The sequence below is a fragment of the Anarrhichthys ocellatus genome, unplaced genomic scaffold, assembly GCF_004355925.1.
Source record: "Anarrhichthys ocellatus isolate YVR2014 unplaced genomic scaffold, GSC_Weel_1.0 scaffold17, whole genome shotgun sequence".
Taxonomy (NCBI): domain Eukaryota; kingdom Metazoa; phylum Chordata; class Actinopteri; order Perciformes; family Anarhichadidae; genus Anarrhichthys; species Anarrhichthys ocellatus.
The window spans coordinates 4,908,382-4,921,529 of record NW_022280047.1 but is presented as its reverse complement, the minus strand read 5'-3'; the positions used below and the strand labels follow the sequence as shown (position 1 = coordinate 4,921,529).

Below are 13,148 nucleotides of genomic sequence, written 5' to 3'. Positions count from 1 at the left end.
AGAGAGAGAGAGAGAGAGAGAGAGAGAGAGAGAGAGAGAGAGAGAGAGCACTGTGTAGGTGCATGAGTGAGAGTGATGACCTAACACAAGCACACCAGCAGAAAGATAAGCACCTGTCCACCTTGAACTGTTTTTTGACAGCGTCATGCACATGGCCAAGATCACATCCATATTTTAACACACACATCCACACTCAAACACACGTTTACACGTTATAAGCCGCCAATTTCAACCACTGCATTATGCTGCCAGGGGGAGAGTACTGGCCTGTTGGATCCATTTAGGGCCTGGCCAGCTGATTTCCAGAGCAGACCCCAGGCCAGTTTACCACCTCAACAGGGTTTGCCAAGCTGGATCAGTTGGAGGTCTTCTCTGGCCTGTAGACCAAGCTGATGCTTCATATCCGACTTCCAACAGCAGCGTGGCCAAATGAGCGAGGTTTCACACAGATCAAGTACAGAGTGACTGTGTATTGTGTCATTTGCAGACCGTGGAAATGCAGGTGGTACCAGGTTGAAACCTCCTGAAACCAAACATTACAGATGATGCCTGTAAATAGTTTTGGCTTCCTGTCATGAAGTTTTGTTTTAACATATCCATATTAGGTTATACAGACATTTCAGTGCAGTACAGTAGGAAGGCGGATGGAGTATTAGTAAAGTCATTCATTTGCAGTCTCCTCTTACATGCAGGATTGTAGGCTGTGGTGCCGGCCCTACAGGGGTGGCAGTATAATCCACTGGTGAGGCAGATCACCCTGTGAATGGATGGTTTGATCTCAGCAGTGGCCACGTGTTCTGCAAGTGTCTCACAGCAAGACACTTAAATTTAACCAGCTCACGGACTGTTAGTTTCTCCAGATAGGAGTGTTAGTGATTTGGCATTCTAGGCTTACGGAGACTAAGACGGGGATCTTCAGCTATGTAGGCAAACTGCACTGAGGTTCTTGTCATCTACTGGAACTGTTTCAGGGTTACTTATTTATATACAACGAGAAGGGTAAACATAAAGATACATATATATGTATTGTAGTGCACTGTATTACAACAATCAGTAGGTAAAACTAGGCAGTAAAGCCATGAGAGCTTCTACAATAGTAGAAGCTCTCAAATCACGTCCAGTTTGCAACATAATCCATACAAACCCCAGATATATGTTTGAGGAACAAATTTAGTGACATGGATAATGACAAAACTCGGCTATTCCTCCTTGACCCTGTAATGCAAACCAGGCCAGTGAGTGGTTTCCAATTAGTAGAAAAGACAGTGAAAGCAGTGTGTAGTTTATTGGTTGACTGAATTTATTACTGTTTAGTTACAACTCCATGTGAGCAGCTTCTCCCCCTGCCTTAGCAAGCATATGTGCATGTACGTGTGGAGAGGACAAAGGATCGGTGTGGGCTGTTAGTTGGTGTGATTTCAGTCATTTCCTTTTCACCCTCTCACTCTCTACCTTCCACCTTATTTCTAATCAATAGTTCATTTCCCAGCTAGACACAAGTACTTTGCATCACAACAAAGGATTACCCCTCCCCCCCACCCCGAAACAATACTTATTTTTTTCTCATTCAGCCTCTCTCTCACACTCCATCCCTCCTTATCCTCACTTCTTCAGCCGACCTTGGAAACAGCAGATAAACCTGGGTATGGAGGATGCAGTGGAAACAAGTAGAGGAAGGAGTATTGTGATTTGCTCGCATTGTTTTCACACATAAGGTGGTATTGTTTCAAGGAGCAATAAGCCACACTAGTTGCTGCACGTCATCATTTTGCATTTTGCATGAAGAGAATAATGTGTATCCCACTCTTGCAATGCTGAATTGTCCATCTCTCTCTTTCTTTCTGTGTGTGTGTGTGTGTGTGTGTGTGCGCACATCATATTGACTTAGGACTGCATGAGAAAGAAAGAAAAAATACTGTACCCGGCAGGAACATCACATTGACATGTCAGAAGTAATCCTTCTTTAATCTCTTTGTTGTTGCTAAAGATGGAATGATGGGAAAAGGAGAGAAAGAGAGAGAGAGTGAGACAGGCGAAGGGAGATGTATATCAAAGACAGAAAAGATGGAAGACAGAAAGTGAAGAAGAGAAACCAGGGGGAAGAAATGGAGAGAAGGTGGACTTCGTCATCTACTCTTTTTAGCTGTCTGTACTGAAAACCTGTGCCTTCCTCTCGCTGAGCAGCCTTTATTTTTGCAATATTAAGAGCAGTGACCAGCAGATGTTTTAATCTCGCACTGTGCAGGCATCAGATGTGATTGAGCTGCTGGGTAGCTGGCACCCCCGCCTTGTCCATCTCTCTCTCTCTCTCTCTCTCTCTCTCTCTCTCTCTCTCTCTCTCTTTCTCCCTTTCTCTCTGTCTGTCTCTCTCATGATCAGCATGCAGAAGGAAGAGGGGAGTCCGCTTGTCTCTCGGCCCTTTCTGCATCGCGTGCTGCATGGCAATGGTCCCTCTGCTTTATGAGGGCCGCTCGTATGGATTCTGCACGTGTGTGTTAAAGAGAGTGTGTGGAAGTACGTGCGGTTGTGTGTGTTCGTGATTAGTTACGCTCAGACAGTTTGCAGTGATTTATGCAGCCAGATTAAGGCCTCACTTCGAGGTTGGTCTGCTTTTTAGCCATGCAGTGTGTCATAGTGCATCCACTGGCTAACCATGCTGCCTGGATGAGGGGAAGAAGCTAACGAATGAGCCTGGCTCAAATCATGGGTTGTACACTGGCACACTTCTCTCGCGCACTATTCCAACACTAATCACTGAGAAGCAGTATATTTGATTTGTCCTGGCTGTACAGATTAATGACATCGTACTTGTTTACACATTTAAAAATGTAAAGGTCATGAACTATTGAAAAGAATATTAGACGACTACATGTGACACAATGCCTTTAACCTGTACCTACACATATTATAGAAACCCATGTGCTTATGGTCTTTATCTCTTTTTGTTGCTCCTGGCTAGGTGAGTAGAAATACTTGGATGAAGAGGAAGTAGGAGTTCCCCTGATATCTACAGTGTTATACCTGAAGTTATAGGAGACCCAGTGGGCTTCGTTTACCTTGCGATGCATCATCAAATCTGAAAGAGGACACGGTGTGAATAGGCACATTAGAGGACGCTTCATATGTGAATCAGTCATTGCTGGGTTTTTACCATTTTGTAAGTATTTTGAACAAAAGAACGTCGAGCCAAGGTTTTAGTTTGAGTCATTGATGAATTGGATTCTTTACTGTCAACTTGTTTATAAAAGCATCTGTGCAACACAAGTGCAGTACTTCTTGCTGTGGTAATGTAGGAATACCAAGAGCGAAGCAGATTTTAGAAGAAACCACAGAACAACTCGATTCCCGAGGGATTTGGTCCAACAGACTGTTACCTTTGTGGTCATTAGTGAAATGAGATGCTTTATTCAAGATTATTCAAGCCTTAATGCTCTGCAGAAAAATAGACCGCGGTGCATATATACTGTGTTTGTGTAGGTCAGAGGTCTTCAACAGGGGGTCCGCGACCCCTAGGGGGTCTGCAGAGGTACTGCTACAACATATTGTAGCGAATGGATAAATGGAGGCAGAAGATGTTATCTTTCAGTCAGAAATGCACACATTCAGCGACACACAGGAGCTCTCTCAAGCTGGGCACCGGTTCCCTCACAGCGCGAGACTAGCCTGGATCTGTCCCTCCAAGCCTCCTGCACACAAAGAGGAGGACCCGCCCCTATCGCTGCTGTGCCAATCACGAGGCCGCATGTTACATGCTGGCTCTGTCAGGTTCTCCGTGATTGACCGAGAGCCTATTCAGTCCCCAGCTGACTAAGATCCCAGACACAAGGATGCACGCTGCAATATTATTTGAAAAGAAGATACCGTTGTGGAAAAAAAAAAGAAAAAACAACGACATTTACTTCACCCACGAATCCTTGTGCAATCAATGGACATTGTTATGAGCAAAAAACATGAATCTGTCCATTATTTTAAGAGTTCAGTTTTGTACGCAAGATAACAGGTATCTTTATGCATGGCAGTGGCACTAATAGGCCATCACTCATTTTTCGTTTCCACATTTATGTTTAAAATAAAAACGTCAATTTGAATAGCTTGTGTGCATGATTATCATACAATTGACAGACAATGTTGATATTGGCATTGGTATCAGCTGACATGCTATGTTTATAAATGGCAGTGGCACAGCCACCCTACTCACTGTACCTTGCACATGTTTAAAATAAAAACATGAATATATGAACCTGTGTATTATATTAGTATTGAATGCACAATAAAGAGGTATGTTTATACATGGCACTAGGCCCAGTTTAATATAAAACACAATTTTATACAATATATATAGGGGTCCCTGTTCCATCTCGATCAGTTTGGGGGTCTTTGGCCTGAAAAACTTTGAAGACCCCTGGTATATGTTAACTCGTCAAGACTCATTTGTCTAAGTTTACCACCAAAAACTAGCATACATGGTCCCAAAAGTGGGCCGTTTAGTGTAACATCAGACAAATGACTGTCTGGTCCACTGAGATCCATTCATTACAGCTCCAACTGTCAACTGCTGTTGTCTAGCATGCACATTGTGACCCACAACTTGGACGCTCAGATGATATCGAATTCATTTTGAATGACACAGATTCACATTCCAAACTGTAGATGTTCTTTAGAGCAGAAATATGTTGTTAGTCTTGAGAGGCCCACGAAACAAGAATGCCCGAGAAAATGCGGTTATCTGCAAAAAGTGTCTGTCGACGCACAATTGAATTATAATATCAACTATGTTTGACAGTCTTATTTCCTTTCATGTTTGTTATACATTTTTAGTCTCTGGACTTTAAATTCTCAGTGTCCTTCCTTTTGTGGACAAGGTAAGCCACTGTTTGGGAGACCCGTGTCATTCAGATGAAAGGGAAAAAGAGAGAGAATAAAAGTTGTTATCCTTTGGACAGCCAGTTCAGTTAAGGTGATGAGGAAGAGAGTGAGGGATGGACAGAGAGATTATTGGATCTATGCAGTGTGTGCACATGTGTGTGTGTGTGTGTGGGGGGGCTCTGAAAAACAGGATTTATATCATTTAGATGGAAAGAGTTGAAAGACCGAATGAGAGGTTTCCATTGTTTGTGGGGTGAGGAAATAAGGGGGAGAATGAGAGGGAGATTTGTCCTGGCATGGCCTGGTTTTTCTTTCTCTTTGGTGCTATTCCGGTCTTTTCCATGGAGAAGGATTTCTAAACATCTCTGTGTGTGTGTGTGTGTGTGTGTGTGTGTGTGTGTGTGTGTGTGAATGGCTCCTCCTGCCTAGTTTTGTCTACGTGTTTCACAGCTGTCAACACCGCTTCCTCTTCTGAACTATCAACTTCTGTTTGTGTGTGTCTGCGTGCACATGTGTATTTTAATCTGCAGTTATGCACCAATCCAGAAGAGAGGGGGCTAAGCAGTGTGTATTAAATGCTTCACATCTTCTTATGGATATGTGTTGACAGATGTGCTGGTCCACACTGTCTTTGACTGTGTAAATTTAGCACCTCATGTTTCTGTGTGCATGTACACTGGGCTTTTATGTGTATTTCTGTGTGTTGATTCACAGAGGTGCAAAAACTGTGTGCCTGGTTTGTGTGGTTTCTGGGACGTTAGTGCATTGTCTTGTGAAGGAAAGAGCCAGACAGCAGCTCTGACGTCTGTACCTGGTCACTGAGGCAGAACCCTTAACCAGGCCACAGAGAGAAAGGGGGAATATGTGTGTGTCTGTTTCTGAAGTTGAGGTGGACTGACAGGTAGCGGTGAGAAGAAGTATGATTGCTTGTCTGAGGTCGACTGCAGATGTAGGCCAGGAAAGACAGCCCTGCCCCGCCGAAGGTGCTTCGTCTCACCGCAGCAGTCAGTGATGCAGGTAGAACAGACCAGATGGCCCGGGAAGGACTAGTACAACAGAGCCCTTGTTCCCGGATGATTGTATTGTTTGTGTTTATCCCGTCGACACGCGCCAGAGTCACACATGCTTAATGTCAGCTGAGGACAAGAACCTTTGCTGTTCACCAGAAAACGGGTGTCAGCTTGCTTTTTGTGGAGATTGACTTTAACTGCTTTCTGCATGCATGCACGTGCAATCTACTGTATATGCACGCACACACACACAGATTCTGTAAGGGCACGCTTAAGCTCTGGCTCTGTACTCTGAACATTGTGGTTTAGGGAAGAGAGAAAAGCTAGCTGGTTATATAGGTCGCGAAGTGGCTGCTTTCAGTACAACAGTAACCTCTGGAGGCCTGTTTTAGGACACAAGTTTTCTGTATAAATTAACGGATTAAACACAGCATGAATCCAGAAATCCCTTCCATATGTTGAATATGAGACACGCACGCATGTTGATCTGTATTTAAGATTTTTTTTCAAAACCAGAGTGGGGACATTTCACGCTACGCACAGCTCTCTAGCTTATCACACTGCCTCACACTGAGGAAGTAATCACACTATTTGGCAATTATTATTCACGAGACGACCAAAATCCAAATACGCCGAACAAACAATGAAACTCAGTAGAATGCTACCATTTGGATGCAGTGAGTGTCTTTCGGGAAGAATGCTCAGTGTGCATTAGGTCAATGTAATCAGGCTTATGTTTAGAGAAAGTTTGAAGGGAAATAGTATTTTCTTGTCAAGGACGAAGGACTAACTTGACTGTCAGCTTTATGCATGTCTTTGTGCATGTGTATGCAGATTTCAATGGTGCAGTGGTGTGCATGTATATGAGATGATGGTGTTTATCCATTCTGTATGTCCTACATTCTTGCAGTAGAGTGAATATTTACATCTACCCTCTTTGATTTTGGTCTTGTCCTCTGTCTCTCCAGTGACACAAATGCTGCTTTAGTCTTCCAGTAATCTTCGCTGTGTCTCACTTGGGCAGTGGGTGCCCTAAATGTGGATACAATGTTTTTTTAAATTTGCGTTAGCATCTCAGGCATGTGTGTGAGCATGTTCATGCATTAAGGAGTGTGCATACTGCCTGCGCTTGCATGCATCCCAGACCGCTGTCTTTAAGGGTGCATGCCAGCGTGGGTGTGTGTCTAAATTGATGTGTTTCATCATGCATATACAGTATGTGTACGTGAGTTATTTGCTCCCTCTCTTCTGAATCCTTTCCTCTTCAACCAATCACGGTCAGGCTGCTATTCACAGTACTGTAAAACACATAAAGCATAGCATTGGCACAATGTTCTACAAAGTGGACGCTGCACATAAATGAAAGCCTGTGCGCTTATATATACACACACACACACACACACACACACACACACACACACACAGGTGCACAAGAACTACCCGCACATAGGCTCAAAAAAGAAATCGGCGCACTACCACACACACATACGACGGGGCAGCATGGCTCAGAATGTAGAGCGATCATCTAGTAATCAGAAGGTTTAGGTTCCCGGTTCGTTCCCAGAGTGAGTGTCCAAGTGTCTTTGAGCAAGACACCGAACCCCTAACCACCCTTGATGAGCAGGTTGGCACCTTGTATGGCAACCTCTGCCATCAGTGTATGAATGTGTATGTAAATGGGGGAATGTTGGCATGTTGTTAAGGGCTTTGAGTGGCTGGTAGATTATGTGATGTGCCAAATACAAATAGATAAAATATTACAATATAATTATATTTTTATATTTAAGTATTAAATAATATTATTACATTTTTAAAATTTAAATCAACAGATCCCCAAGAGTCCATTTAGTTTATTGTTTTGGTGGTATGGTTTAATTTCATTTATGTTTTAATTATTAAGGATCTTTTGAACACAGCTTCCCTCCTTCATTCCTTCAACCGCCTTCTTGAAAAGGCTGGCGTTGTGATATTTGCACACATCCCAAAACCTGTTGTTATCCAAGTTCTTCATGGTGTTTAAAGGTCGGTGTTTCTCCTTCCGACCAGAAATGTGGGCTTTCTTTCGGTGATGCATCTCTACTCCAGCTTTGCAAACTGTAGGCCAGTTCGTTTGTGTTCGGTGCACAGAGTCGTAAACAGGAAAGAAGCCGTGTGTCGCAAAGAGCCGTAAAAACCACTGTTGAGACTCGTATTCTGAATGCGCTGTATGTACAAAGTATGCTCCTAAAATCCAAATACTATCGACATATATCCCACATGTCTTGATTGGAAAATGCTCCATTCGGAATAAGGCCGAATTCAGAAAACCCAAACAGAATATGATGTTTGCATGAGCCATTTTAAATTCGGAATATTATCATATTTGGAATAATAGTTGAATATGCATTTGCATGTCAACATATTCAATATTGTTTATCGCAGTTATTTCTGGGACAATATGTTGTCCAATAAAAGTACTTATTGTGGAAGGCCTAACATCAAGTATGCTATTTGGTTAAACAAAATGACCGACTGAAGATAGAAGATGGAAAATAATTATTGACCATTATGCCAAAGGCTACTGAGAACGTGTGCATGCATACATAATAACATAATAACACATTTATTTCTGTTATTTGTATAATATTTTCACTGCCTTCATTCATCACATTATTACATTACATCACAATGTTGCTTACTTAGCACCGCTGAAGTGATAAAGCGTTTTCCAGACAAATTATGTCACACCTTTGCTTCTTATTTTCACAAAACTCCCACGGCCCTTCTCATGTATCCAGAAAGAAGAAGTTCATCTTCGAAGCGTGGAAAACATATTCGGTCTTAGATGCATCGCAAAACATTGATGCACAAAACTCTTTGTTTTGAAATGGTGCTTTATAAATCTGTTCTGGTTTTACTGATAAAAATTTACAGTTCAAAACAATTCCTCTAAAAAAGAGGGACAAATAATTTGTTTTTCTTGAAGGGGTTCTTTGAGCTTACCAATTGTAGACAAAACAATTGAAGTGCTAAATTATAAACTCATTTGAAACCACTTTATCGAGGACCACAAAGGCACACGGTCAGAGCAAAACAATAACACAAGTCGACATTCTCATAGCTCCAGCTGTATTGCACTGCTGTGGCTAATCTGCAGTTGCTTTGATTGAGCTTTACTTGTTCTGTGCTCATGTGTGTTATTGTAAATCCATGGTGTCTGTATGTGTGCGTATGTGCTTTTGCAACTGTTGAATCTTGGTCATTTCATTTCCTCCCATCACAGTACCAAGTGTATTTCCCAAATACTTCTCTGTGCCTGCTGTGGGTCAAATCTTCTTTTCTCCCGTGCTTTTATTGTTTGATTTTATTCTCTTTTTCACCGTTTCCCTGCATCACTCCCACTGTATCATTCCTTCTTTCTCTTTTGCATCTGCCTGCAATCTTTTTCTCTCCTTTCTATTCTCTGAAGAGCACTGTTCTGTCTCTGTACCTGTCTCCACCTCCTCCTTGATGTCTGATATGCTGTCAGCGAGTACACAAACAGGCGTCGGGACTAACAGGTGTTAAACATTTTTGTAATCATTCTTTGAATTGTAATGCGCGGTTCGTTTGTTTGTCTGACACACTTGGCAACATGTCTCTAAGCTATCCCTGCATGTGCCCATCTGGATTGCAGCTTTTAATCTCGTGTCCCTTTCGGGTCTGAAAAAGAAAATCGACAAATTGAGTGTGAGCGTTCAGTAAGAGCAGACATTTGCATATGTTTTGAAAATTCTCTCCCCGGTTAGAGCAACTGACCACTTTTGCTCTTATTAACATTAATAATTACAGGCTGCTACTGCTTTTCATGCCTACAATATAAGATTACTGTGGCTAGTCACGTATGTTAACTTGCATACATTAATATTCAACCTCTTAAATCAGAGATGAAAATATGTGAGAGCTTATTAAATGGTGTATTATGCACAGCACTTTCTGTGCTGTTAATCTAATGTCATGAAAGGACCCACTAGTGGTGCAACAGATCACAAAACTCATAGTTCAGATCGTTTCATGTAAGTGTAAAAGACGCCCCGATCAAGTTTTTTGCTGCCGACCGGTAGCAACTCATAAACAATGCTCCAATTTATTTATTTCACCGACGTCCCAAAAATCATGGTATAGTTTACAAATGTTGCTGATTATGCATATCTTCGAAATGTTCTTACTGATGTATATTTTACAGACAGTAGAGAATGCATTGCAGTACATTTAGATATTGTCACTATTTGAAACTACTTTTTGAGAGAACATCAACGTATCTCAAATTATTCTTTATAGGTTATTTCTTTTGTATTAGTTACCTTGGTATTCAGCCCAACTATTTAATTTAAAACTTATGTCTCAATTATTTTCAAGTCGTTGACATGCAATTTAGGAATTCAAATGTATTGCCATTGTTTCAGGCAGACATGGCAGTTTTTAATTTGCTACTAAAAAATCTCTTTGGCTTGTTTCGCTGCCAAACAAGCTGGGTCGTCCAAGTGTTTTATTTTGGTTATTATTATTTTTTACACTAGCGATATTTATGTTGACACTGTCCTGTTAAATAAAAGTTTGTTTGATTTATACCCTTTCTAAGTCGTTTATTGCTTATGTTGCATAATTTACATGATAATGCAGATGTCTGTTGCCCACAGAAAAATAAATTTGTAATGTTAATTGCATTGCAGATTGATATTTTAGATATTCTAAGCTGTTAAATTGAGTTATTGTATTATCAATGTTGCCCGTATACAGTAAACACTGAGAATTTAAAGTAATATAACTCCTTAATCAGAATGTTACTTCAAATAATCACTGAAAAATTCTGCATTAATTTTTACTGTAATAGACTGAAATATTTCAACAGTATGACTACTGTAGAATTATAGTATGTTGCTGGCGTCTCTGCTGCCAGCATTTTACTGTAAATTGAAAAAAATACAGAAACACTGTGTTATAATTTTACAGTAATAGGCTGTTAAGTATTTCACGGTATGAATACTGTAGAATTACAGTACATTGCTGGCATCTCTGCTGCCAGTATTATACTGTAGATTGAAAAAATACAGAAATATACTGTATTCTACTTTTACAGTACTATGCTGTTATGCCATTTCACGGTATGAGTACTGTAGAATAACAGTAAAGAGCTGGCGTCTCTGCTGCCAGCACTTTACTGTTATTTAACAGAGAAATTTGTTACAGTGTACTCAATCGAGCATGAACGCATCATTATGTAACCGAATGGAGCATCCGCACGTTAGCTCTGGTGCATCGTTACTATCTCTCCTCCCGCCAATTAAAACACAGATTTGTTGTTCCCAGTGTTGCATTATTTCACACTGTGATGGTTCAACTGTGCAATTAATCCGCATCCCGTATGTGTGGCAAACCGTGAGGGGTGATCCGTACCGATCACAGATCACCCCTCGGCTGCTACACCACTATGACCCACTGCAACATCTGAAACACATTCACACTTGTTCTTTTTTTGCTGCCTTTATCCCTGTGATGTAAAAAACTAATCCGGAGGGTTCAGAGAAAAAAATGAATGTTTGTAATCGTATGAGCTCACATGCATTTCTCTTATCAGAATGATGTTAAACTGCGGGCATACTAAATGCACAGGGTGACATCTTACAATCGGCACTAATTGGTAGCACCTGGTTGTCAGCTGTTCAGCTCCTAATTGCTTTATGGAAAGGACCAAAGAGGCGAGGAAGGCTGGCGTCACTGTCCACACATATGTATAGAGTAGATGAGAGATTTTTTAACTTTGCCGTTAGCTAAGTACCAGTATTGATCTGTTAGCTAAACAGATACGTTATAACCTGCAAACATTGTTTTAATGTTAACTACACTAACGTCCCTCAAAGGTAACGTTGAGTAACGTCAACGTTATCACTAAGTTATTAATATTATCTTAACGTTTGACTGCTAAGCAGCTGATTCTAAGGTAAACACATAACATGTTAACGGTGAGGAGAAGTGCTTGTCTTCATTTCTAAATCCCATTTCATAATATCCCAAGACACAGCAGGCCTTTGTTACATAAGACAAAAAGTGTATCACCTTAAGTAGATAACCGTCTAGCGGGGTAGCGCTACGAGAGCAAAGCAATATACTGCTGTGGACGAGGCAGCAGCCAATCGTTTTTTAGCCACCGAAAAGAAAGACCCGCCTAAAAAAAAATCAATATCCATTTAAGTGTAACCTATATTTAGAATATTGCCACCACTTTATCTTGCCATCAGACAGCTCTTTCTGATTGGGAACTGAACTGAAAATAAACGTTATCTATGTTCTCTTCAAAGTCACAGGACCTTCACTTCAGTTCCATGTCGGAATATATTCTAAATATAGCGTACACTTAAACAGATTTTAGTTTTTTAGGTGGGTCTTTCATTTAGGAGTCTAAAATACGTCTTTCTGCTGCCCATGTCCGCAGCAGTACATCACTTTGCTCATGTTCTGGTGCTCTTGTCTGCTTCTCCAAACTGTGGGCTTGCTGACCATCTAAAATGGGTAATACACTGTGAGAGTGTGGATAAAAACCTCATACAATCCTACTTCAAAGCACATAAAACCATTACTACATCCTTGACAGCAGCACAAACCAACCACACAATCAGCCAACATTGTTAATCAAGGCAGAGGGGACTCGCTTAACGTTATGCAATCAGTCATCATATATTTACATTACTTCTTGTCAGCTTACCTCGTCCCTTTTACATGATTAAAAGGAAAGAAAATGAATAATGATCCATGTCTTGTTCAGTTTAATTAATCCAGTCAAAGAAAGGAGATTTGTACTGTAGCAGTTCAGGTCAAGCTTGCAATTTTGCTAAATTACTGCAATTTTGCTAAATTACTTCAATTTTTTCTGCATCGACATCGTAAAGTTAATTTACCTTTCAATGTTACCTTTCAATGAGAATCATAACGAGTCCATCAGGAGTTCTGCTGGAGGCATTACAATTTCCAGACAACAAAAGCCTACAGTTTTGAAGGCTCGTCAACCCTCTAATCATCATCAAAACAAACACCAAACCATTTGAAATGACCCCCCCCATCCCCCAGCAAAACAGGGAGTGACTCAATTCTTGACATTAATGTTCGTACATCAAAGTGTCTGATTGAAATTGCCTGCCAATAGACCATGAATCTATTTAGGATTTCAGAAGTTCAGGCAAAATTCAAAATCAGTCTTCATCAAAACAGAATCATTGTCTGCAATATAAATGCACAATTATGAAATTATTATAATAT

The 13,148-nt window shown here is 40.9% G+C and overlaps 1 protein-coding gene across 3 annotated transcripts in view; it reads left to right on the top strand.

Annotated features, from left to right (window-relative positions):
* grid2 (glutamate receptor, ionotropic, delta 2) overlaps positions 1-13,148 on the top strand; it is a 438,522-nt gene that overhangs the window by 1,856 nt on the left and 423,518 nt on the right. The gene's annotated exons all lie outside the window — the stretch shown is intronic.